Source organism: Neoarius graeffei, chromosome 3, assembly GCF_027579695.1.
Source record: "Neoarius graeffei isolate fNeoGra1 chromosome 3, fNeoGra1.pri, whole genome shotgun sequence".
NCBI lineage: Eukaryota > Metazoa > Chordata > Actinopteri > Siluriformes > Ariidae > Neoarius > Neoarius graeffei.
The window spans coordinates 7465389-7492916 of record NC_083571.1 but is presented as its reverse complement, the minus strand read 5'-3'; the positions used below and the strand labels follow the sequence as shown (position 1 = coordinate 7492916).

At 44.6% G+C, this 27528-nt stretch overlaps 1 protein-coding gene across 4 annotated transcripts in view; it reads left to right on the top strand.

Moving 5' to 3' along the window:
- Positions 1-687: 687 nt before the first annotated feature.
- The window catches only part of sipa1l1 (signal-induced proliferation-associated 1 like 1), a 213688-nt gene continuing 186847 nt past the window's right edge, over positions 688-27528 (top strand). For 3 of the 4 annotated variants that reach the window (XM_060916331.1, XM_060916330.1, XM_060916327.1), the window contains exon 1: positions 688-1113. The gene's annotated coding sequence lies outside the window, so the exon portion shown is untranslated. The remainder of the gene's footprint in view (positions 1114-27528) is intronic. The other variant, XM_060916328.1, reaches the window with a different exon arrangement.

Sequence of the window (27528 nt, the reverse complement as noted above, 5' to 3'; positions counted from 1 at the left end):
CGCGAGCACGCTGGGATCTGTAAACACCGTAAACCCGGAAGAAGAAGAATTACGAATTACGAGAATTTCTGAAGCCTTATGCGCCTTGCCTCATCTATACGCTCTTGCCAGTATCTGTTGGCGTTGTCGGTGACAACAAGCCACAGCACCAAGACCAGCAACACTAATGACTCCATGTCCTCCATGTTTATTGTTTACTATCCGGGTCGTGAGACTACCGCTTAAAAGCTCACTGAGATCACTGTTCACTGAGATCAACTCAGCTGCGTTGGGAGTGGAAAAGCGGCAATAGACACAGACAACCATTCACACTCTCATTCACACCTACGGTCAATTTAGAGTCACCAGTTAACCTAACCTGCATGTCTTTGGACTGTGGGGGAAACCGGAGCACCCGGAGGAAACCCACGCGGACAACATGCAAACTGCACAGAAAGGGGCTTGAACCCGGACCTTCTAACCACTACACCACCATGCTGCACTAAAAAGGGACCTACTTTCATATTAAAAAAAAAAAAGAAATTGGTCCAGGATATGCACTTTAAGGCTGATTTAAAAAAAAAAAAAGAAGTGGAGGAAAAAAAGGGGGTGGGGGGAGTGTAAGGGGGCGTTGCTTGGCTCTCGTGAAATCTCGCGATATTTGCAGAGCAGAGCGGAGCAGATGAGAGGTTGGGTTTGGGAGAGAGGCGGAGCTGGAAGTTTGGATGAACTTGTGAGTTGGAGTTGAGGAGAAGCTGCGCTGCGGCTCGGGGATTCGAACCCGCTTCATTTCACCCAACACTGCACGCGCAGCCCGAGTGTGTGGGCGGCTCGGAGGCCGTTAAACCGGGAGGTGTTATTATTTTATTTGCTCTCCTGCGGGAGTTTCATTGCGCTGAGGAGGAGGAGGAGGTGAGTTCACTCCACAAACACCGCTCGGGTTGATTTCGCCGTCGCGCGCGCTGCGCTGCTCTCCGCTCCGCGTCTCTTCCTCCATGATTTCCAACAGAGCAGCACGAGCCGAGCGCGCGCGGGTCTCCAGTGCGGCCAGAAAGCAGCGCTTGTGTCGCTAAAGCGCTGCCGGAAACCCGCCGCCTCAGCGACGCTCATTCCACACGGTGCTCTCGCGCACAGGTTTGTTCACGATAACATTTTACAGATTTATTATTATTATTATTATTAACCCTAAAAATGTCTTTTTTTAAAAAATATTTTTAACCTTCACAAAATTACTGTTCAATAAACAGGACACTTGATGAGGATGATGTTAACTGTTTTGCGCATGCGCAGTCTTAAAAATGAATTCTGACCTCAGGGTCCTGTTTTGCCTGTCCTGCTTCCTCAGGGTTCTCTGGTTTCCTCCATGGTTTTACGTGACGTCATGCTTATTTTCCAAACCGGAAGTCTGCCATGTGGAATAATAACAATCATCTTCTTGGGCGGCACGGTGGTGTAGTGGTTAGAAGGTCCGGTGTCACGGTCTGATTGTGCGCTGGTATAAATTTACCATAAGAGCAATTCCAGCGTTACGGACGTGACACTTGAACTCAAAATGGCAACAAATGACCCAGTGCATGTTTTATCGTCTCCCAGTATTTAAACAGGTGTTGCATATTTTAAGGCTGTACCATACTGGAGAAGTGATAGAACAAGAACAATTCCCATAGTACATCTAGGGCATGCCAGAAAACGCCAATAAAAGATGCGTTATGGATGCGACAGAAAAAGTATCACTTTTCTTGGGTGGCTGTACATTTTTATCAAACTCTGTGAAATTGTAAACCTAATGTCGAAATGGAGATATCCGTTTGATAGAGGGGTCCAAGGTGAATATTAAAAAAATCTTTGTTTAAAATATTTTGTATTTCATGCAGAGTTTCGGAAGGAAAGGTCAGCGTTATGGATGTGACGAAATTCCGTTATGGATGTGACGCGTCTGAAATAGACATGGCATATGTTTAGAAAATCAGCAATTTAACCACCATAACCCTTTGAAAAACTCTCTAAATATCAGCTAAAACTATCAAAGTTCTTAAATAATATTTAGGATGGCTATTGTTTTGCTGTTTTGTGGATTTTAGCATACATTTCTGTGGCTTGTGGCAATAATATAGAATTGTACATGATCAAAGTTGATTTTAGCTTGGGTTTTACATTATAAGAAAGAAAGACTGACAGTGACATATTAGGTTGGTTACAAATTGGTTCAACTTATTCACATCTGTAAAATACAGGCCTAGGTGAGATCTCTGGGAGTGGTTTTGATGTATTACATGTTGCTTTATTTTTGCATGGTGAGGTTGACATTTACATGGAATTGCCCATTTCTTGCTGCGATTTTGTACCGAGCGGACTAATAGAGCGCGAATTGTGACTACAGTTGTGAGATTTGATTATCCGTAGACAAGCTGTTGAATATGGATGAGGAAACAATCCAAAATGAAGATCAGCAAAACGCGCAGTCCGAAGAGGCACGAGACCAGCGATTCGCCATTTTCAAAAGAAAGATGACCCAACTTACCTTCTTCCTACAAACTGGATGTACTTAAACAAATCAATATTCATGAAGATAAAGTTCATCGTTCCTGGCTGCTGGCTGGTCCTGATCAGCCTACTTATGCCGCTTTTCCACTACCAACGCGGCTGATTTGGGCTGAGCCGTGCCGTGCTGAGTGGGGCTGTTGGAGTTGCATTTCGACTACAACCGCGCTGAACCGTGCTGGCTGGAAGTGGGTGGACACATTGGGTGGAGATAGAGAAAGTGGGTGGACGTCACGTGATGTCGTTAGGCGGCGCAAACAGTGACATCAGTGACCTTTTAAGCGGTAGTCTCACGACCCGGAGAGTAAACAATAAACATGGAGGACATGGAGTCGTTAGTGTTGCTGGTCTTGGTGCTGTGGCTTGTTGTCACCGACAACACCAACAGATACTGGCAAGAGCGTATAGATGAGGCGAGGCGCATAAGGCTTCAGAAATTCTCGTAATTCGTAATTCTTCTTCTTCCGGGTTTACGGTGTTTACAGATCCCAGCGTGCTCGCGGGGCGTGTGTGGGCATGTGAGGACACTCCTCCTCACCAATCAGTGCACAGGGGAGTGTCTGCTCACGCCCCCAGCCTCACTTGGCTCGGTTTGGCTCGCTTCAGGCCTACTCTTGCGACAAGGCTTTCGCAGATAGCTTTTCGCAGACAGTTGTAATTTATCGTTGAGCGGGGAGTAATAGGCGTGCGTGATGTTATTCATCGCCACAACGCAAGGGGGCGCGAAGTCGCGAAATCACTAGGAGTAGTTGGTGGGTGTGGTTAGTGGAGTGTTTATCCTCCGGTTACTTATAATGACTAGAACTGGAGTCGTATAGATGTACGTACTTCCTCACTTCCTCGATCAACCGCTCTTCGTGCTGCTCCAACTTCGCTCGTGTTTTTAAAAATGGCGGTCGTGAAAACAAACCAAACCGGGAAAGTAGGGAAGCGGAAGTGCGTGTACAGCGGATGTAGAGTGGGCCAATCAGAGCCCTCTTGTCTGCGGCGCTGTCTGTGAGGCTTCTGCGGTGGTCACAATTTTTGGGAGGTGCGTGCAGAGCGTCTGCGAAGGTGGGGGGGCGACGCAGACACTGTCTGCGACGCTATCTGCGAGGACTGGGTTGTCAGCATAAATTGGCCTTAAGGCTGTAGCGAGCTGAGTCGTGCTGCTCTGAGGTAGTCGAAACGCGAGCCGTGTCGGGCTGAAGTGAGCTGAAAAAGGGTAGTGGAAAAGGGCCATTAGTGCATAAACTGGAACTAAAACACGGGTCATTCATTCATTCATTCATTCATCAAGATAAAGTGAAAATTTATTTGTGGATCAAGTATGATCATAAATCTCCTGTCATATTGGGCTGGTAAATTCTGACTAGGCCCAATGACAGCAGTCTAATTATACCAAGTTGGTAAATTTGAGAGAATAACTAACTAAATTATTATAATCATGAGGCGTCTTACTTAAACAAATCAAGATAAAGTGTAAATAATTTGAACATGAACATAAATCTCATGTTAGGCTGGTAAATTCAGACTAGGCCCAATTATACCAAGTTGGTAAATTTATACTGTGGTAAGGTTAGACCGTGGCTGCGACAGTTTAAATTTACCTGGTCAATTCAGACCGTGACACCGGGTTCGAGCCCCTTTCTGTGCGGAGTTTGCATGTTCTCCACATGGGTTTCCCCCACAGTCCAAAGACATGCAGGTTAGGTTAACTGGTGACTCTAAATTGGCCGTAGGTGTGAATGTGAGTGTGAATGGTTGTTTGTCTCTGTGATGACCTGGCGACTTGTCCAGGGTGTACCCCGCTTCTCGCCCGTAGTCAGCTGGGATAGGCTCCAGCGTGCCTGCGACCCTGTAGAACAGGATAAAGCGGCTACAGATGATATGAGATGAGATCTTCTTCTGGCTGCTCCTGATTAGTCTCCATTGCTCCCTGTCTTCCGCATCCTTCTCTACCACACCTGCCACTTTCATGTCCTCTCTCTGGCCTTCCTCGTTTTCGCGTGCCTGGCAGCTCCGTCCTCAACGTTCTCCTTCCAACATGCTCTGCATCTCTTCTCAGGATGTGCCCATACCATCTCAGTCTCATCTCTCTTAGCTTCATTTTCTCTTTTCATTCCGCATGTTAGATTTGGCACAGTTTTACGCCGGATGCCCTTCCTGACGCAACACTCTCCAATTCATCCAGGCTTGGGACCGGCACCAAGAGTACGCTTATGCATCCCCAGTGGCTGGATTATTATTATTAATCACAAAAAGTACCATGGTTTTAATGATGAGGTGACGAACTAGCCAATAGCATACATAAATAAATTTATTATTAAATATAGGTATGGGCGGCACAGTGGTGTAGTGGTTAGCACTTTCTCCTCACAGCGAGAATGTTCTGGGTTTGAGCCCAGCGGCCGGCGAGGGCCTTTCTGTGCAGAGTTTTGCATGTTCTCCCGGTGTCTGCATGGGTTTCCTCCACAGTCCAAAGACATGCGGTTAGGCTCATATGGGACGGCCTTGGGCTGAGGTATGCTTGAGCGAGGCACCAAACTCCCAACTGCTCCGTGTTAGCATGGCTGCCCACTGCTCTGGGTATGCGTGTGTGCTCATTGCTCACGTGTGTGTTTTCACTGCTTCGGATGGGTTAAATGCAGAGAGGAATTTCACAAGTGTGTGATGAATAAAAGTTGTGCTTTCTTTGTGTGCGGGATATAATTGCGGTAATAACGCTACTCGTGATAGAGAATTATTCCCAAAATGATTAAAAACGGACGAACTGTCCAGAGAATGCTGTGGTTCAAGAACATGCATCGTAAGGACTTAACTGACGCTTGAGTGGTTTACACGAGTGTGAAGAAGCACTCGTGACCTTTTAATCGTTTGGTGAGAAGACTACCAGCCAGACACACAGAACTTTATAGGCATCTAGGCTCTTAAGTCTTCATTTGTTGTCCATGAGGTTTGTAGAACGAGAGTTCACGCTGGTCTCGGGTTATTCAATCGGTGCTAATGAGGCCAGATCCGTTGTATAATCTTTAAACAGACGGCTTTAACGCATCGGGGTCGAAGCCGCACGTTTCAGCGTTTTCCTCTGGGTCTTGACTTGGCAGAGGATCATAATATACTCAGCAAAAATAAAAACTTGACACTCATTATTTTTCATGATTGATCGATTGGATTTAGGGCTGTGTGATATATCGAATATACTTGATATATCGCTGAAAATTCTGTGTGCGATACATAAAATTATTATATCGTAACTATTGAGTATTTTATGGTCATCTTCCGACTTGTGTTTGTTGCGTTCGTTTAAAACCTTTCCCGGTGGTTTTCTCCCTGTCCCTCAGGCAGTAACGTGAGCGGCTGCCTAAGGGTAAAAAAAAAAAACGTCACGCACTCGCCAACCAATCCCGGGCGACATCTCGGTGCTGAAAGGAACTTCCGGGAAGATTTTCTAGTTTCGGTTGTGTTGCCAGATTGGGCGGTTTCCCGCCGAATTAGGCGGTTTTAAGTGCATTTTGGCGGGTTTTGAACATATTTTGGGCTGGAAAACGTCAGCAGTATCTGGCAACACTGCCGGCGGGAAGATTTTCTAGTTTCGGTTTACTCAGTTAGTGGAATCGCTGGTGCTGCATGGGCTACCGTGTAAGCTCTGTCAATTTCAGCGACAAATTAAAAATGGAAGCGGACGAACTGGTTCCTAAAAGAACTCGTAAGGGGTCAGTCATCTGGCATTTTTTTTTTGGATATCGCGAGGAGGACATGGAACAGCAAATGCCAGTTTGTAAAGTGTGCAAAAAAACCCCCTGTCATCATGAAAGGCAGCAGCACTACAAATATGCTCCATCACCTGAAACTCACCCGGTACAGTATGAAGAGTCTCTTAAACTCCGAACTACTTGCCCACGAGCTAAACAAATGACCCTAGCGGCCTCGTTCTCCAAAGCCACTCCATATGAGAAACCGAGTCAGAGATGGAGAGCTATAACGGACGCAATCACTAACATCATTGCCGAAGACATGATCCCAATTAGTATAGTGGAAAAACCAGGCTTCCAAAAATTACTAAACGCACCGATCCCAAACATGAGTTGCCTGGTCGCAGACATTTTACAGAGAAGGCAGTACCGGAATTCTACACATCTGAGAGGCAGAGCCTGAAAACACTCAGTTCAAAAGTGTGCAAAGAGGAAAATGATGTTTTGCAGATCTCTCTCTTCTCTCCCTCAATCTCTCTCTCTATTGTGAATGTTCCAGTGGTTCTCAGTAGTCAGGTTAATAGCTTGGAGATCTATTTTTTAAAATAATTTCATGAAAGAGCACTTTTCTCATTTAGGCTAAATGTCTTTCTCAGTGTTGAGCTGCACTTTATTGATTTGAGCTCTGAGCAGCTCTGTATTGTGTTGCCCTTTTGCAGCGGTCTCAAAGTTTAGTGGAATAAAAGGGTACGAGGCAGAGAATAGGAGGGTACAATTAAGGGCCCGTTTACACGAGGACGCTGTCGGGTAAAAACGACTAAATATTTTATCGGAAGTGCCTTTCGTCTACACGGGGACGGCGTTTCCGAGGCTGAAAAATGGGAAAAATTGAAAACGCCTTCCAGAGTGGATAAGTTAAAAACAGCCCCCGTTGCATATCCGTCTAAACTACCCAATACGCGAAACTCTGCTCGGATCTGCTCACGTCGGGTACGCGTTTACGTCATACATATGTCATATACTGTACATGCCAGCCCGGGAAGTAAAAAAGTAAGAGCATGTCTGATTACATCGATCCAACGGACCTTCAAGCTGCTCTGGCAGCTTTAATAAACGTCCAGGAGTCCTTCGAACATCTATACCGAATCTGCACATATACCGTTAATGAACAGAGGCGGGTATAGTACGCTCTTACTTTTTTACTTACTTTCTTACTTACCATAGCCAGAGTAGTCAAAGTTTTCGCGGCGCAGATGTGCAGATCAGACAAGACGGAAGACGTTGCGCATGCGTGCAGACATAGCGGAGGTCTTTCACAGCACCACCTAGCCGCCTGGCATGCACATCCAATTGAATTCCACACGTTTATGCGTCACCGTATAGACGCAGATTTCCTCCTTGAAAACGGTCGTGTAGACGCGGAAAAAAGTGAGAACGAAAACGGACTGTTGCGTTTTTGTTTCAGACCGTCCCCGTGTAAAGTGGGCCTAAAAAGGCTGAAGCCCTTCACCATGAACCATAGGCGAGAAAAATGGAAAACTGGGTTTATCTGAGACCGTTTCAAGGCTTTTGGGGAGGAGTTTCCAATTTACTGTAAACAACAAAACAGGTTCTGTTCCTATTCAAGTTATTGAACAGACCGGGGCTCAGTCCAGTTTTCCTGAGGCTTGTATTTTTTTTTTAATGGTGATTGGCATACGAGACAGGCTTTCGTCTAAACGGGGGAACAGGGGCGCTGCGCCCTCTTACACTCGGCGTGCGCCCCCTTACCGACTCCGTGAAAACATCCCAGCAACACTACATGACAATGTGTCTGATCATCAAATGCGTTATAATTGCTCCAAAAATATTCCAATCATAGTAGATACACCGCCAGACGGTGCAAAAACAATCCGAATTGGCGTTTTCCAGACTGAGGCGCCATGGTGTTTAGTTGTTTACTTGTCGCGGCTGCTCTCCCGAGATTTGACATGGGTTGCATACAAGGTCAGCTGACTTGTAGAGCGAGATTTCTCGAGACTGAATGACCTTTCACCCACCGGCGCGGGAGCTTTTGACAGAAGTAGTTTGCGAGTTGTTTTTGTTGACACTTGGGCATTTAAATATGTCATCCCGCGGCACGAAGCGGAAGAAAGCCAAAGACTGTCCGGGGCAGAAGATGATTACTTCTTTCTTTTTCAATGTTGACAGACAATTTGTTACAATTTCCCTCTCAGACAGCCTCAGAATGTCCCATTGGAGCCTCAATTTTTCAAAGGCTTCGCACGGCGGAGAGGGGGGGGACAACCGGCACCATGGTGAGCGCCCTCATACTAAATTTTTCTAGAAAAAACCCTGCAAGAAATATTATCACCCACACACATTCACAGGTTATGACATCTTTATTACTGATTTTTGCACTGCTCTTTTTAAATTTGTCGTTCACTTCAGTTTCTGACTTTTTTATTATTATCAACAGCTATATGTTTCAGGAAACTGAGGCACATGTCTGTTGACTTAATAATGTCACTAGTAAAATTAATAAAATATAACTTCTCATTCACATCTTTCTCATTTAAGATCATAAAGACACATTCTAAGCTACATTATTATATTACAGCATTCAAAATCCCAGATGACATCCAAGTCAGTTGTTTTCTATAGAGATCTTGCAGTCACGTGACCGGAAAGTACACAGCCGCCATCTTGTCGGTCAAAAACACCGCTGAATACTGCTGCACTTGTGTACAGAATGGATAAATTTCAACCGACGGACTACACGGCTCATTTTTCTAATGAACAGATAACTAGATATACAGTGGTGCTTGAAAGTTTGTGAACCCTTTAGAATTTTCTATATTTCTGCATAAATATGACCTAAAACATCATCAGATTTTCACACAAGTCCTAAAAGAAGATAAAGAGAACCCAGTTAAACAAATGAGACAAAAATATTATTCTTGGTCATTTATTTATTGAGGAAAATGATCTGATATTCCATATCTGTGAGTGGCAAAAGTATGTGAACCTCTAGGATTAGCAGTTAATTTGAAGGTGAAATTAGAGTCAGGTGTTTTCAATCAATGGGATGACAATCAGGTGTGAGTGGGCACCCTGTTTTATTTAAAGAATGGGGATCTATCAAAGTCTGATCTTCACAACACATGTTTGTGGAAGTGTATCATGGCACGAACAAAGGAGATTTCTGAGGACTTCAGAAAAAGTGTTGTTGATGCTCATCAGGCTGGAAAAGGTTACAAAACCATCTCTAAAGAGTTTGGACTCCACCAATCCACAGTCAGACAGATTGTGTACAAATGGAGGAAATTCAAGACCATTGTTACCCTCGCCAGGAGTGGTCGACCAACAAAGATCACTCCAAGAGCAAGGCGTGTAATAGTCGGCGAGGTCACAAAGGACCCCAGAGTAACTTCTAAGCAACTGAAGGCCTCTCTCACATTGGCTAATGTTAATGTTCATGAGTCCACCATCAGGAGAACACTGAACAACAATGGTGTGCATGGCAGGGTTGCAGGAAGAAAGCCACTGCTCTCCAAAAATAACATTGCTTCTCGTCTGCAGTTTGGTAAAGCTCATGTGGACAAGCCAGAAGGTTATTGGAAAAATGTTTTGTGGACGGATGAGACCAAAATAGAACTTTTTAGTTTAAATGAGAAGCATTATGTTTGGAGAAAGGAAAACACTGCATTCCAGCATAAGAACCTTATCCCATCTGTGAAACATGGGGGTGGTAGTATCATGGTTTGGGCCTGTTTTGCTGCATCTGGGCCAGGACGGCTTGCCATCATTGATAGAACAATGAATTCTGAATTATACCAGCGAATTCTAAAGGAAAATGTCAGGACATCTGTCCATGAACTGAATCTCAAGAGAAGGTGCGTCATGCAGCAGGACAACGACCCTAAGCACACAAGTCGTTCTACCAAAGAATGGTTAAAGAAGAATAAAGTGAATGTTTTGGAATGGCCAAGTCAAAGTCCTGACCTTAATCCAATAGAAATGTTGTGGAAGGACCTGAAGCGAGCAGTTCATGTGAGGAAACCCACCAACATCCCAGAGTTGAAGCTGTTCTGTATGGAGGAATGGGCTAAAATTCCTCCAAGCCGGTGTGCAGGACTGATCAACAGTTACCGGAAACGTTTAGTTGCAGTTATTGCTGCACAAGGGGGTCACACCAGATACTGAAAGCAAAGGTTCACATACTTTTGCCACTCACAGATATGTAATATTGGATCATTTTCCTCAATAAATAAATGACCAAGTATAATATTTTTGTCTCATTTGTTTAACTGGGTTCTCTTTATCTACTTTTAAGACTTGTGTGAAAATCTGATGATGTTTTAGGTCATATTTATGCAGAAATATAGAAAATTCTAAAGGGTTCACAAACTTTCAAGCACCACTGTATGTCTAAAATAAACGATCTACAGATTATTGACCCTTATGGCTTACCGGACGGAGTTTTCACGACCGTGTCAGTGGATATGGAACTGCCAGCGGAATACCCAGACGTGTATAATTACCTCATTAACTTTCCCTCGCTGTTCAGTGAAAGTGCTTATAAATCTCTGGACAGTTATCTTTACAGAAATTCAGGATTTGTCAGCCGCCCTCAGATGTGGCATCTCGTAAACAAGAAAATAACAATCCTCATTGGACGGGTAAGTCACTTAAGTATTGAGTATAGCACTGACCAGCTGATTATAGAATAGAATAAGGTAATTCCAGCTGTAATTCCAAATCGTCCGTCTTGTTTACCATGGATCTGGCGTTGGAGAGGTAGAGGCTTAGCAGTGGAGGTTTGAGTGGCTGTTTTCTGAGCTTAGTCAACAGGCCGGCTCTGCAGCCTCGCTTTTGCTTCCTCTCCCGGCGCCGCCTCCTTCGCCTGCCAGACCTGATAACAATCCACGGAGACCCCGCTGGTCTCGCTATCTCGTCCGGAATGTTGTGCATGCGATGGAAATCGCTACAAACCGTCATTTTCTGCTGGAAACCAATGTCCAGTAAGTCCATACGGTTGTAGTGGATATTTGTCGTCCGGTACAGACGAACAACACGCAAAAATACACACAAAAAACATAAAAAACGTGCACAGGTAGGGAGAGCTTGTAGCCGCAGCCGTTGTAGTAGAATTGTAGTAGGGTTTTCCAGAAGAAAAGGTAGAAGTAGAAGGCGGAAATATGGCATTTGACCGACAAGATGGCGTCTGTCACAATCTGGATCAGCTGTGACATCACATGCAAGTGCTCCATTAGACTACGTTCAGACTGCACCCTGAAACGACCCATATCTGATTTTTTTTCCACATGCGACCCAGGCCGCTTGGATATGTGGTCCTAATTCCGATGCATATCCGTTATTTTCACATGCGACTGCAGTCTGACCGGACAGGTCGCATTCATGCAACCTACACGTCATCAACAAGAGACAAATGTCACTATTCTGCGTTGGCTAATCCCGCCTCTTTGATGGAAAACAACAACATTTGTACAGTTTTCAGAATTTAAATAGACTTTTTTATAGAATTGATCAAGCTAATGGTGGATTTGGTAGGGACCTGGATGTTGATCTGTTAGCCTGATTAAATAAAACAGTTTCTATAACTGATTTATAACTTAAACCATCCTGTATTACAAGATAAGATTGTTCTGGAAATTTCCAGTAATTTGACACCTTCGGTCTCATTAGTCTGCTGCCCACATTAATCAGATTATTGTGCGAGTTCCGCCGCCGCCACAAAAACCACATCGGCAGGTCTCGCCTCATCTCCATGCTTTACTTGCAAACTTGAAGAGTGCGCTTTTTTTTTTTTTTTGTTTACGTATTACGTAGATGTGCTTATTACGTGTCAATTTGCGCATGCGGGACACTTTTGGGTCGTTTTCCGTTCATATTGGAGATCGCATACAAGTCTCATATAATTGGTAATGTGAACAGCCTAACAAAAAAATCGGATTTCACAACAAATCGGATATGGGTCGTTTCAGGTTGCAGTCTGAACGTAGTGATAGTCTCTTACGTTTTTTGAGGGTGAAAATCCCTGGGGGCTTTCGCCCAGAAACGGAGCTCCCTTTCGGTCGCTTGCTGGCTAACGGCACTTTTAGTTTAGCAGGGTTTTTTTTTTTTTTGGACCAACCCCTGTATTACTGACGCTGCCTGATGTGCTCGGGGACAGTAAGGGCTCGGTGTGTGTCTCCCCCATGGCTGTTTCGGCACTTAAATCATTTTCAGTGCTTGAAGAAGCTTGCAAAAAAAAAAAATCGCCAGTTTAGACTGCACCACTGTTTGGTTCACGCAGAGATGATTACAGCTCCACACCAGGCCGATTAAAGTGCTGATGACACGAACATGACTCTATGCAATTTCTTAAATAAACTATACAACATGGCAAACATGTTAGATTTCTGTTATAATTACATGAAAGGAAGCTGTTGTTACGCGAATATCCAACTTTTAATTGCACAACGCAAGAAAACTGGGTCCGTGGCTCGCGGCCATGTTGTGACGTCAGCGGAAGAACACGCTGCGGTTCACTGGCTGTTCTACTCAATGGAAATGGCGCATGAAAACGCCGGTGAACTCTCTAGCTCTTCCTCTTCTGGGAGTCTAGAATTGTGTTGAGTGGGATAGATCGGAAGAATCTAGTGATGACGAACACGGGTGCATCCAACCGTACAGGTTTGAACCTGTTACTGTGCAATCTGAGAGCGACTCCGACCCCGAGATGGACAGCGGACAGGCAGACAGCCCAGCATTGACGAACACCACAAGGTTGGATAACAAGGATTGGTAGGTCAACCCGTATTTGTTCAAAATGTTACGGAATCAATATTTTAATATTGTGTATTGTTGTCTTGCATGTGTAAACACTGCTTATATCATGTAAGCCGTATGCTACACTGAATACATAGTTCCTAATGGAGCATGCAAACGGCTAACGTAATAAGCTTACGACTATGCCTGATCCGTGATACATTTAGGATAATATTGGCAGGCACGACTTCTAGTTTATGGCTTCTTAGTTTTATCCTTGAATGAAGCAAAATATTTGATAACCTACATCAGCGTAAGCAAATGACAATCTGTAGCCTACTTGTCTGGCTCAGTTAGCTTTCCCTCAGTGTTTGCTTTGAGAAACAAGCTTTCACAAGCAAATACATGACTGATATCACGCCGACTTTATGATTACATTTATGATTATCATGAATGTGTACTCTATGATGTGTACTCTATGAGCGCTCTGGAGCGAGTCACTTCCAAGATGGCCGCGCAGACTGCATGGTTACTATTTTTAGCATCATGTCGGAGCACTCTATAGCTCTACGTACCTTTATCTTATGTTGTTTCTCAACACATGTTCTGACAGTTGGACTGTGTTTGGAGGAGTCGGCTTGTCCCAGGCGACTGCTGGATCCAGCATAGCTACTAGTAGACCCCCTCCGGAATACTGTAGGCACTGCTGATGGTAGCAGCACACGTTTGTGCTGAACTGAACACCCAAGAGATTCCTTTAAGCTGGGAAGGGTGTCAAAACAATCCAAATCGAAGTGTTCAGAGCACAGGACGGACGTTGGTGAGGGCTCCGACTCGTCACGAGTGCGCCTGACTTGCTTCACCCACTTCGCATGCAGCTCGGGATCTCTGGGAAACTTGAATAAACTTACCCCATCCTTGTGGGTTTTGGAGCAAAAGCCAGCAACACAACGCGAAGGCATAATAACTATATATACTTGTGTTCAAAATAACAGCAGTCCAACACGACTAACCAGATCAATCACTGTTTTTGGTAGAAATTATATTACTACATGGCAAATAATTTACCAGTAGGTGTAGTAGAGTCATAGAAAACCAACAGACCCGACATTCAGGATATGCATGCTCCTGAGTCTGTGTAATCGAATAATTAAGTGAAAGGGGCGTGTTCAAAATAATAGCAGTGTGGAGTTTAATTAGTGAGATCATTCATTCTGTGAAAAACCAGATGTCAGTCAGGTGGTCCTAATTTAAGGATGAAGCCAGCACATGTTGTACATCCATTTCTCTCTGAAAACCTGAGAAACATGGGTCGTTCCAGACATTGTTCAGAAGAACAGCGTGCTTTGATTAAAACGTTGATTGGAGAGGTAAAGCGTATACTGTAAAGAAGTGCAGAAAATGATGGGCCGCTCAGCTAAAATGATCTCCAGTGCTTTAAAATGGACAGCAAAGCCAGAGAGACGTGGAAGAAAACGGAAGACTACCATTCGAATGGATCGAAGAATAGCCAGAATAGCAAAGACTCAGCCAATGATCAGCTCCAGGGTGATCAAAGACGGTCTGAAGTTACCTGTGAGTACTGTGACAATTAGAAGACGCCTGTGTGAAGCTAATCTATCGGCAAGAAGCTCCCGCAAAGTTCCACTGTTTAAAAAAAGACGTGCTGAAGAGGATACAATTTGCCAAAGAACACATTGACTGGCCTAAAGAGAAATGGAGAAACATTTTGTGGACTGATGAAAGTAAAATTGTTCTTTTTGGGTCCAAGAGCCGCAGACAGTTTGTCAGACGACCCCCAGACAGTGAATTCAAGCCACAGTACACTCTGAAGGCAGTGAAGCATGGTGGTGCAAGCATCAGGATATGGGGATGTTTCTCTTACTGTGGTGTCTGGCCTATTTATCGCATACCAGGGATCATGGATCAGTTTGCATATATCAAAATACTTGAGGAGGTCATGTTGCCTTATGCCGAAGAGGAAATGCCCTTGAAATGGGTGTTTCAACAAGACAACGACCCCAAACACACCAGTAAGCGAGCAGCATCAGGGTTCAAGACCAACAAAATGAAAGTTATGGAGTGGCCAGCCCAATCCCCGGACCTTAATCCGATAGAAAACTTGTGGGGTGACGTCAAAAATGCTGTTTCTGAGGCAAAACCAAGAAATGCAGAGGAATTGTGGAATGTTGTCAAATCATCCTGGGCTGGAATACCTGTTCACAGGTGCCAGAAGTTCTCACAAACCGTGGTTATACAACTAAATATTAGTTTAGTGAGTCACAGGAATACTAAACCCTTAAGATTTTTTCAGTTTATACAGTAAATATTTGGAGTTTGTAATGTAAAATGCAGACACTGCTATTTTCTTGAACAGCCCAATGTTCATTTTTCTTCATTTTCTGTAAAGTAATTAAAATACTGATACATTTTTCTTCATGTTTTGATGTAGAATATAATGTGCAGTGTTCCCAATGCATGGAAATAAAAAACTATTATAAGGATTTTGAGCTTTACTCACGTTTTTGAACACAACTGTATATAATAATGTATAATAAATCTAATAATGATAAACTGAACGCCTCTCACATCAACAACAAACTGGTAAGTGAGGAGGAAGGTTCTTTCGCTGACGTCATATAGCTCCTCCTCCTCTTTTGTCTCCTGGGTGCTGCAGCCCCGTCAAATTTGCCCAAATAGCCGCGTTTTTTATCATAACTTGTAAAATAGGCGCCTTTGTGAATTAATATATGGATCATCGGGAATTACTTTTTATGTTATAAAATATCGCCAAAGATGTCAAAAACGTGTCATCAGCACTTTAAAACGCACTGTGATTGGTCAAAAGCTTGGTGGTCATTGTGTAGTCGATTTTTATTGGTCACAAGCACGCGCTCGTTGTCTACACTCCGGCTTCCTAAAGTCTCTTCACTGGGGTTGGATTTCAGCAAACGGACGGATTCCTATAAAAGATGACTCATGATAATGATGAGACACATTCGTCACCATGACGACTGCTAGTAATTTTCTCTTCATCACTGATGGATTATGTTCATCTGTGACCAGCGCCAGCAGGAACCCTGGCCATTATTTAGTTGAACGAAACTTAGTTTCACGTCACGTGCTGCTCCGTTTTGTACAGATGTGTATAAACAAAAATATTTTTTTTACTCCGTGAAAAATAAGACGGCGGCAAATCCTACTACAGACGGCGGTTTGCCGCCGCTGACCGGCTACGTTTGAGACCTCTGCCTTTGTTGCAATTTTCAAGAATTGTTTTTGCAGTTTGTGCCGCATCTTTGTTGAATAAAAATAGTCTTATTTCAACTCAACTGTTATTAATCACTAACGTGACAATATTTAAAATGTGTTGTTGAAAACCACCTGTAAAGTTAACCAGGAATGTTATTTAATCTGCAGGGATTGTATCAGGGCTTTGAACCGGTTCAAGGAACGAAAACGAAAACCGGGAACTTTTTCTATTTCACATGGAACAGATACGAAACCAGAAACTTTATTATTTTTTATGTTCCGGAACAGAAACGCAGGCTTTTATCTAAACGGGGGAACAGGGGCGCTGCGCCCTCTTACTCTCGGCGTGCGCCCCCTTACCGACTCCGTGAAAACATCCCAGCAACACCATGTGACAATGTGTCTGATCATCAAATATGTTATAATTGCTCCAAAAATATTCCAATCATAGTAGATACACCGCCAGACGGTGCAAAAACAATCCGAATTGGCGTTTTCCAGACTGAGGCGCCATGTTGTTTAGTTGTCGCGGCTGCTCTCGCAAGATTTGACATGGGTTACATACAAGGTCAGCTGACTTGTAGAGCGAGATTTCTCGAGACTGAATGACCTTTCACCCACCGGCGCGGGAGCTTTTGACAGAAGTAGTTCGCGAGTTGTTTTTGTTGACACTTGGGCATTTAAAGATGTCATCCCGCGGCACGAAGCGGAAGAAAGCCAAAGACTGTCCGGGGCAGAAGAAGATTACTTCTTTCTTTTTCAATGTTGACAGACAATTTGCTACAATTTCCCTCTCAGATAGCCTCAGAATGTCCCATTGGAGCATTTTTCAAAGGCTTTGCACGGCGGGGGGGACAACCAGCACCATCCCCCCCCCCCCCGCTTCGCTCCCTCGCCATGGTGAGCGCCCTCATACTAAATTTTTCTAGAAAAAACCCTGGAAACGCTTATTAAAAATAATGGTAACTGGTTAATACCGGTTTTTATTTCGTTCCTCAAAGTTTCCGTAGCCTGGGGGCGTCGTGGCTCAGGTGGCTAAGGCGCCATACCATAAATCCGGGGACCCGGGTTCGATTCCGACCCGAGGTCATTTCCCGATCCCTCCCTGTCTCTCTCTCCTGATCATTTCCTGTCCTGTCTCTACACTGTCCTATCCAATAAAGGTGAAAAAGCCCGAAAAAATATCTTTAAAAAAAAAAAAGTTTCCGTAGCCTACAAATAAAAAAAGTCATTCTTCTCTTGCGCAAGTTTCTATGACCCGCTTGGGTTCACTTCCTGTGTGACGTTCGCTGACTGAATGGAGAGAGCGGGAGGGTGGACTACTATGGAATCAATTTTGTGCCAAAATGTTCATACAATACTTTTGAAATATCAAACAAAAACGACAAATCAAAATACACAAAAAGAAAAAAATGTCAATTTTTTTAGACTGGCAAACAAATTATTCGTGTAATCGTGCAAAATATCAGTCTATTACTCTTCAGAAACCTTTTATTTTTGTTCCGCGTCTTTCTCGGTTTTGTTTGACGTAATTTATTTTGGTTGCGATTCCAGCTTTCTCGTTTGCGCTCCCTGACTTTTTGCTTGCAGTTTTGGCACAAACTTCACGTGTGGGTGGGCTGTCCAGGAATGCATTCCCATTGGCTAACTTGTGTTTGACTGACAGCTACGCTCAGCCATTCCCTACTCGGATTCTGGCGGACTGTTTGACGAGTGATCGATCCATTGACGGTAAACAAGGATGGAGTGGACTTCAGTGACGACTATGATACTGAATTTACACTTTGTTGAATTAATTCAATATCATAGTCGCCACTGAAGTCCACTCCATCCTTGTTTACCGTCAATGGATCGGTCACTCGTCAAACAGTCCGCCAGAATCCGAGTAGGGAATGGCCGCAACAGCCTCCGGGGGAATCGCTGTGAGTAATAGACTGATATTTTGCACGATTACACGAATAATTTGTTTGCCAGTCTAAAAAAAATTGACATATTTTTTTTTCTTTGTGTATTTTGATTTGTCGTTTTTGTTTGATATATTTCAAAAGTATTGTATGAACATTTTGGCACAAAATTGATTCCATAGACTACTATCACGTCTCCACATCTTAAATAAGAGGTAAATATTGCAGTCTGTCGTTATTCGAAAACGTCAATTTCAAACACGATATCAATATATTTGTCCACGTTAATGAGAGGCTCGCGAACATTAAATGACGTTAACCTCTGTTAGCCTATCAATGCATAGGGCCTGACTAGCCTTTGGTAACACACTAAACGAATTCTCTTTCATTTTTGGCACTTTTTCTGTTTGTGTAGATGGGAAGACATGCTGAGAATCCAAATCGCCAACATTTGAAATAATAATTGTTTTGAATTATTTCTTGTCTTATTTAATGAAGGTTGTAATAGAATTAGCCTACATTTGGCTTAAGCTGGATGAGACAGAGACATAATTTTATAGCCATTTGTTAAACAGCTGACAGGGAACGTAATTAACCGTTCCAGGAATGAAATTTTTTTTGTTCTAACCGGTTCGGGAACGTCTATTTAATGGTGGAACCCAAAACCGGAAACGTTAAAATTCCGTTTCTGTTCGGAACGAACCAATAGGAAAAAAATTCTGGTTCAAAGCCCTGGATTGTAGTGAAAGCAGTAAAGAGTAAAAGTTAGATTTCATGGGGTCCTTTAGAGGAGATTTAAATATATCGAGATGTATATCGTGAAATGGAGAAAATGTATCAGGATATTCATTTTTTTTCCCCATATCGCACAGCCCTAATTGGATTGCAACAATAGAGGGAGCATCTGGATTTCAGAACCCACAGATGTGGATGCGAATGTTGGCTTTCCATCCCTCACTGCTGACATTCTGAAGTTGTAAGTGTGTCGGATCAGGAATCCTGTTCCGCAAGAGCTTAAATAATTCACGCTCGGAATTTTTGACCTAAAAACGCACCAGGTTAAGTCGGGATGCTGCGTCCTCAATCCCAGGTTCAGGAAGTGATGTCATGTCATGCACACGCTGTGAAGCGTAAACGAGGTTCTAGTGGTGTCAAACATGCACCTGAAACTCCTCGTGATGTGTCTGTACCGTGAGCCGACCAGCGTTCATGGAGGTGTCCAGTTTGTTCCTCACGCAGCTCAAAAATGATGTAATTCGTCAGGTTTCCGAGTCGGAGGATGGTGGTGGTGTAGCTCGGTGCGTCTGTGCGTGTGGTGTTGATGCATTGGTTGGTTTGTTCTGATCTCTCTGTGCTCGCCGTGTGGGTGGATGTACGCTTTAAAGGAGAGCTCGTCCCTGACTCCAGCGCCGGCTTCTGCTGATTTCTTTACGCTCTCGATCTAAAATAGTGTGTGGTGCTTTTCTGCACGTTGAGTACGTGTCGTCTAGAACGCAGGCCCACACGCGGAAACTCGTATTTGCCTTTTTATTCAGCAGATTTGGAGCCAGAGATGATTAGGAACATCTGAAATGCACAATTGTATCAGCGTAGACACAATACAGATCCATCAGCGCTTCATTCTGAGTGTTGACGCTAATAGGAACCGTGTTGATTATTAATTTATCACAGCAGGCGTTGATTTCCTTCTCATACAACTGACTCAGTCAAGTGTGTGTAAAGTTCTTAATTATTTTAATGAATAACCACTTGATTGAGCTCGTGTCATGACCGTTCTGTACTTAGTCTTTGGCACCTTTTTTTTTTTTTCCCCCCTCGTACAAACCTGGTTATAGATTTGTGTTTTCTGACTACTTCGTTATCGAGTCCGTACAAAAACATTTGAGTTCCAGATGTTTGGTTCCCCCCCAAAGCACGAAATAAAATGTTTGTATCTGTATCTGAGCAGCATATTCCATAAGAGAGCACTTTGTTTTCCGATTAAAAAAAGAAGACATGATGAAGGCTACTGGGTTTTGGTGTAAAATGAAGACGCGAGTGTGACCGTGCCCAGAAGAACTGTGGCTGGTTCTGTAAGATGCTCAGTAAAGATCCTCAGTATCATTATATATTTTATGGTGAAGCATTTAATTTCATTATTTTTAAGCCATTTTTGGTCAACAGCATTTCTTTACATGTGCCGAAGACATTTGCACAGGTGTGTGTGTGTGTGTGTGTGTGTGTGTGTGTCCCTCGCAGTATTTTTGTGTCTGAACTGAAGTGATTAGCTGAGAATGATCTTTATCATTGGAGGGAACCTTATGGCGTTCCGGTCAGAAGGACAGAACCTTTAATCCCTGCCATTAGTACCGCGGTCATGAAGAGAAGACTGAGGATTTCTGGAAAACCTTCATTCTCCTTTGTCCACCTGAGACGGGACACGCCTGACCGGTTGAGTCTCACCCAAGGACCCAGATGGTGGTACTTTGGCGATGGTGGGATTCGAGCTCGTGACCTTACCCAGTGAGCTACCATTTCCCGTTTTTAAAGATTATTCCAGAAGAATACAGACTGGATCATAGTTTGAGGAAAGCAGATTCCACGTCTTGGGTTTTAGAGATCGCCGTCTCCTGTAGCGTCAGAACGCGTCCGGTATACTCCTCCATCAAACTTACTCATTCACTAACGTAAAGATGCGCTTCAGTAAACGATCACTCTGCTTGACATGTATTTTGCAGTATCTGTTATGTAAGTCCTCCAAGGATGAGGGTGCAGTGTCTCAATTTCTGTATTAAGCTGCCGATTGAGGAGGAGCGCGTGGGTGGAAGCGCACATGTTCTGCAACACAGAGAGAGAGAGAGAGAGAGAGAGAGAGCGAGCCAGACGGACCAACCGAGAGAGAGAGACCCAGACAGACATGCGGGGGGGAGAGAACAAGCGAGAGACACAGACAGACCGACCGAGAGAGATAGACGCACACAGAGAGGGAGAGACCGAGACAGACGGACCGAGAGAGACAGACGGGGGGGGGGACTGACAGAGACATCGGGACACTGACTGATTGACCGAGAGAGAGACCGAGAGAGACAGACAGAGGGAGAGACCAAGAGAGAGAGACAGACACACACACACACACACACACACACAGAGAGACGGACATACAGCGAGAGATCGAGACAGAAGGATTGACCGAGAGAGAGAGAGACAGACATAGAGAGAGACCAAGACAGACAGACGGACCGACCGACCGAGAGAGAGAGAGAGAGGCAGGCAGGCAGACAGAGAGAGAGAGAGAGAGAGACACACACAGAGAGAGACCGAGACAGACGGCTTGACCGAGAGAGAGAGGCAGGCAGATAGACAGACTGAGAGGGAGATTATATATATATATATATATACACACACACACACACACACACACACACACACACACACACACAGAGAGAGAGAGAGACCGAGACAGACGGACCGACCAAGAGAGAGACAGACGGACATACAGAGAGAGACAGACGGATGGACCGACCGAGAGAGAGAGAGAGGCAGACAGACAGAGAGAAACACACACAGAGAGACACCGAGACAGACGGACCGACTGAGAGAGACAGACATACAGAGAGAGACCAATACAGACGGATTGACCGAGAGAGAGAGACAGACAGACAGACCGACCGAGAGAGATACAGACACACCCACACAGAGAGGGAGAGACCGAGACAGACGGACTGACACACACACACACACACAGAGACAGACAGCCGGGGGGAGAGAGTTGTGGACAGACATTGGGACACTGACTGAGACAGACAGACAGATGGAGACCGACTGACTGAGCCGGAGCGAGCGCTGGGTGGATGACTGGCAGTGCAGGGTTCCTCGAGAGCCTTTCAGAACCCGAGTGACTGCAGTCTGATGCTGATGGATTAACTGGAAGCATCACGTCACTAATGTTTAAATCAGACGTCACTTCTGGTTTTGACAAAAGCTCTGCTCAGCTCAGAACGCCGACACCGGGAATCACGAGGTCCGAGTGGACCGAGGAACCCGAGCGGGTCGCCGTTTACTCAAGCTCAGGATCAGTTCGTCTCTTCATCGCTCATCTGCTAATAAACGGGAGAAGCCATAGCGGTCATATCATCGATTTCAAAACCGATTTCTTCCGTGTCGACTGGTTCCCAGTAAAAATGAGCGACGAGTCCCAGTGTGTGTGTTTTTGATCTTGAACTTCCAGCGAAAGAAGTGTTGCATTAACACAACCGTGTTCAACGATGCTTCTGGGGGAAATAAAATCATTTATCTGCTGCTTCAAATCGGTTTATAATGATTTGGGGGAAGAAAAAAACCCATCCAGTTGCTTTATACGTGAATATTTCCAGTTCTGGGAAAGAAAAAAGTAATTTACAAAGCCACATCCAGTCTTTTCTGGTCCAGCTTATTCTTTCTGTATATTTGATATGTGTCTCTCCTCATCTGTCTATCCCTCCATTTTCTCCCAGTTTGGACACTGGCATTTGCACCCCACCTGCTGCGTGGGGCAGATCAGATGCGCTTTCTCTGAGGCGCATGCAGCTTCGCTGTGGATGAGCTACGTACGTACAGACGCGCTAACCGTCCTCACTCATCCGCTCGGAGGAGGGAAGAGCGTCCATCTTTCGGAACCGGAGAGCAAGACTGGACTCGGCCAATGGTTTGGGGGAGGTTTTTTTTTTTTTGGTCATCGTTAGTTTGTGAAATGACAGGACGGGCAGGTTGTGAAATTTTCACCTCAGTCAAGCGCAATGACGAGACAAAAATATCTGATCTAGTTCTGTCATTTCTTCCAAACACTTTCAGACAGAGTTTGGGGTGAAACGCTATGGAATCAATTTTGTGCCAAAATGTTCATACAATACTTTTGAAATGTCAAACAAAAACGACAAATCAAAAAACAAAGTTAATTTTTTTAGACTGGCAAACAAATTATTCGTGTAATCGTGCAAAATATCAGTCTATTACTCTTCAGAAACCTTTTATTTTTGTTCCGCGTCTTTCTCGGTTTTGTTTGACGTAATTTATTTTGGTTGCGATTCCAGCTTTCTCGTTTGCGCTCCCTGACTTTTTGCTTGCGGTTTTGGCACAAACTTGACGTGTGGGCGGGCTGTCCAGGAACGCATTCCCATTGGCTAACTTGTTTGACTGACAGCTCCGCTCAGCCATTCCCTACTCGGGTTCTGGCGGACTGTTTGACGAGTGACCGATCCATTGACGGTAAACAAGGATGGAGTGGACTTCAGTGGCGACTATGATATTGAATTTACACTTTGTTGAATTAATTCAATATCATAGTCGCCACTGAAGTCCACTCCATCCTTGTTTACCGTCAATGGATCGGTCACTCGTCAAACAGTCCGCCAGAATCCGAGTAGGGAATGGCTGAGCGTAGCTGTCAGTCAAACACAAGTTAGCCAATGGGAATGCATTCCTGGACAGCCCGCCCACACGTGAAGTTTGTGCCAAAACTGCAAGCAAAAAGTCAGGGAGCGCAAACGAGAAAGCTGGAATCGCAACCAAAATAAATTACGTCAAACAAAACCGAGAAAGACGCGGAACAAAAATAAAAGGTTTCTGAAGAGTAATAGACTGATATTTTTGCACCATTACACGAATAATTTGTTTGCCTGTCTAAAAAAATTGACTTTTTTGTATTTTGATTTGTCGTTTTTGTTTATTTCAAAAGTATTGTATGAACATTTTGGCACAAAATTGATTCCATAAAACGCGGGTATGAACGGAGATCAGAACTAGAAATTCGAGAAACCGGCTCGGAGAACGAGGAAGCTGGGGACAGAATGAGGTTAAACACGTGTCAGACTTTTTGAAGAAGTGGAATACGGGAACACGAGTTTAGGTGTGTCTGGGTTATCACAGAGAACATCAGGATACTACTTCAGCGTGCGTGTGTGTGCACGCCGATCAGCCGTAACATTACGACCACTGATTGGTGAAGTGAATATCCTTGCTTATCTCATTAGTGTCACCTGTCAAGGGGTGGGATATACGAGGCAGCAAGAAAGACAAGTCAGTTCTCGAAGTTGACGTGAAAAATGGGCAACACTTGTGTTTTATCCAGCATTAACGGTTTCAGGAGCTCTCCCGTAGGATTGGACCACTTATTAACAGTACTTCTTCGGACCAGAAGAAAATTACAGAGGGTTTTTTAACATATGAAGTTTCAAATGTGTGTAAAATTAAAACCGTTGCCTATGAGCTTTAAAGGTAGACTTCGGAGATGCGTTTAAAACGTCCGAAATGGTAATCCTCGGACAGGGTCTTAGCTGGGATTGGGAACTTTTTACCAAGTTTTTAAATTTAGTTTTTTATTCATTAACCAGAACTTTTACAAATCACTGTAATTATCAATAAAATCTACAAATTCCTGTAATAAAGCAGAAACCTTAAATTATAATTTAAATCTTTGCAGTTTGAACATTCTTGGGCCGTGAATGCAATGTAAATCCACCTTCTGTCGTCTTGCTGCACCCGCCAGCAACACATCTACGTGGCATGGCGAGAAATAAATTGGCTCAAAATGGAGGATCAGCGTTGCAGCCAGCTCTGTGTTTTAGTATAGACCCTTTTCAGTCACTTGACCTTCGTAAACGCGACCGCCATTTTGGACATGTAGTGGACTTCGGCTCGAATCAGTTTGAATGCGAGGAAGGTGACAAACGAAAAACATAAAAGAAAAAGGAGCGAGATGCAGAAAACACCTTCACTATCCAGCGATGTAGGGCATTTACAGGGCGAGCAGAGGGAGAGGTATTTGCAAAAATTGAGGTTAGCAGGCTTAGAGAACGACGTTTACCTGCTTCCACCAGGATTGTTCACTGACGTACGGAAGTAAACGAAGCCCTCGTCTTTACCTGACTTCGGCCCACATGATCTGTATACCTATGTCGTTAAAAACCCATCGCCATACACATACACGCCAACGTCCGAGGTTCCGGAGCGAGCTCCGGCTTGCTCCAGGAGTGCTCCAGCCGAGGTTACGGAGCGTGCTCCGGCTTGCTCCCCCTCAAATTAAGCAGAGTGCTCCGGCTTGCTCCGGAGCAAGCCGGAGCGCGCTGCTTAATTTGAGGGGAACCTCGGCCGGAGTGTGCTCCGGAACCTCGGCCGGAGCACTCCGGGAGCAAGCCGGCGCGCGCTGCTTAATTTGAGGGGAACCTCGGCCGGAGCACTCCGGGAGCAAGCCGGAGTGTGCTGCTTAATTTGAGGGGAACCTCGGCCGGAGCACTCTGGGAGCAAGCCGGAGCGCGCTGCTTAATTTGAGGGGAACCTCGGCCGGAGCACTCCGGGAGCAAGCCGGAGTGTGCTGCTTAATTTGAGGGGAACCTCGGCTGGAGCACTCTGGGAGCAAGCCGGAGTGTGCTGCTTAATTTGAGGGGAACCTCGGCCGGAGTGTGCTCCGGAACCTCGGCCGGAGCACTCCGGGAGCAGGCCGGAGCACTCCGGGAGCAGGCCGGAGCACGCTGCTTAATTTGAGGGGGAGCAAGCCGGAGCGCGCTCCGGAACCTCGGACGTTGGCTCCGGCAGCTATTTATACTGGATCCGGTGTAAATAGCTGCCGGATCATAATTACAGTAAACTAGTAAATACAGTAAAGGGACAAACTTGAGACTGAAAGGTTTTAACAGTCATCCAAATGACTGAACTTAAACATTGCTACAGTAACATACCAGCTACTATGTTATTGACATTAGCTAGTCAACAATAGCTACTACAGAAGAACAAAGAGGTTACAATGGGTTATTTTAGCCTATTTGGTTACACACTCGCCGCCACAGAATGTTAACAGCAATGTAATGCCTTTTCTGGCTAATTTTATTCGTCTTACCTCCAACAAAGTGGTCACTACACAAGCGTTGGTATGCTGAGGGCTGCCAATCTTTCCTGTTAATGGCCGCTATCCATCTTCTCCGTCGGGATCCGATAAAATGATAACCCTTGCCTTGTTTGTTGATGGTTACTACATCCAGGTGCACAACAATATAGTGGCATGATGGAAGTCTTGCTGAAAGTAAAAACTTTCTTTGCTGCCGTTCCTCAATGCTGGCTGTGGTAAACTACTGGTAGTACATGTCCAAAATGGCGGCCGCGTTTGTCGTGACGTCACGTGAAAAGGGTCTATAGCGGAAATGGCGATGAGACTGATAGACTTCCTGCTGTGACGTTACGGATGTCAAGGTCGTTCAGTCAGACTGCTACCTATATAAATCACTTTAATCGTAAAAATTACTACATTAGATTTATTGTTAACGCTTAAAACCGTTCCTGTGCCATTCTTCAGGTCTCGAGGCATTTATAAATGAAAGTGAGGCCATGGTTCTGCATATATGCTTTAACTTTCATATATGGAAAGCGCACCGTGGACGCCCTGGGAAACCGCTGACCGTCGACAGAAATGCACGCAAAACGACAATTTTGGTCAGTGTAAAATTTATAGGCCGTGTTTGGGGATGTTTTTTGAGAACTGGCCGTGTAAAGCGCGGCTCGCGTTCTCCGAGCATTTCGTCTCTAAAGCAGTTCCTAAACTTTTGTAAAGTGAAACATGTTTTTGTGGCGTGTAGAATCGCCTCCAGAGCTTCACTCTTTTGAATCAAGGAATCGACTCCCAGGACGTCTGACATGAAGCTTAAGCAGGATGATGGAAGGATCTGACGCACAACATAAGAAAATGGTTGACAAATCTGCTTTGCTTTCAACCCTTAATCTTTCTTTTTTTTTAAACTGGTACAGAATGAGGATTTGTTAACGAACAGGATTTTTCTACGATCCTCGATTCACCTGAAGTGATGCTGATCTAATGCATCTCGAAGCCTGTGTTCCTCCCCGCACACTCGAAGAAGGGAAATGGTGAGCGTCTTTCTGAAGCGGTGGGGGAGGGGGGGTGTTAACATGGCTCCCGAAGGCTGAAATTAGTACCAAATGTACCCGTCCGACACTCGGACTCCATAATTACAGTGCTGTCTCCGGCACCGCTCTGGGCGCCATGTTATTGCGAGCTGCTGCTGCCTTGGATGCACACTCCCATTAGTCTTGCCGCCCATCATCGTTCACGAGGACGAGACGACGCTCAAGTCCTGATTCTCGCTGGATTTGAGTCTTGTAGTCCAGCGGTGCTGATGTAAATATGGATGGAATATTGTATCGTCGTGTATATCGAAGTCGTCTTGGGTTGTGAAACCTCGGTGTCTTTAATCTTCTCCTTTCAAAGTTCCCTTTTCTCCATCCATAATAAGCTCCCCGTTGAGGTGTTTTTGTTTTCTTTTCCAAGAACTGAGTTCCTGTGATTTTTAAAGGAACAGTCCACCGTACTTCCATAATGAAATATGCTCTTATCTGAATTGAGACGAGCTGCTCCGTACCTCTCCGAGCTTTGTGCGACCTCCCAGTCAGTCAGACGCGCTGTC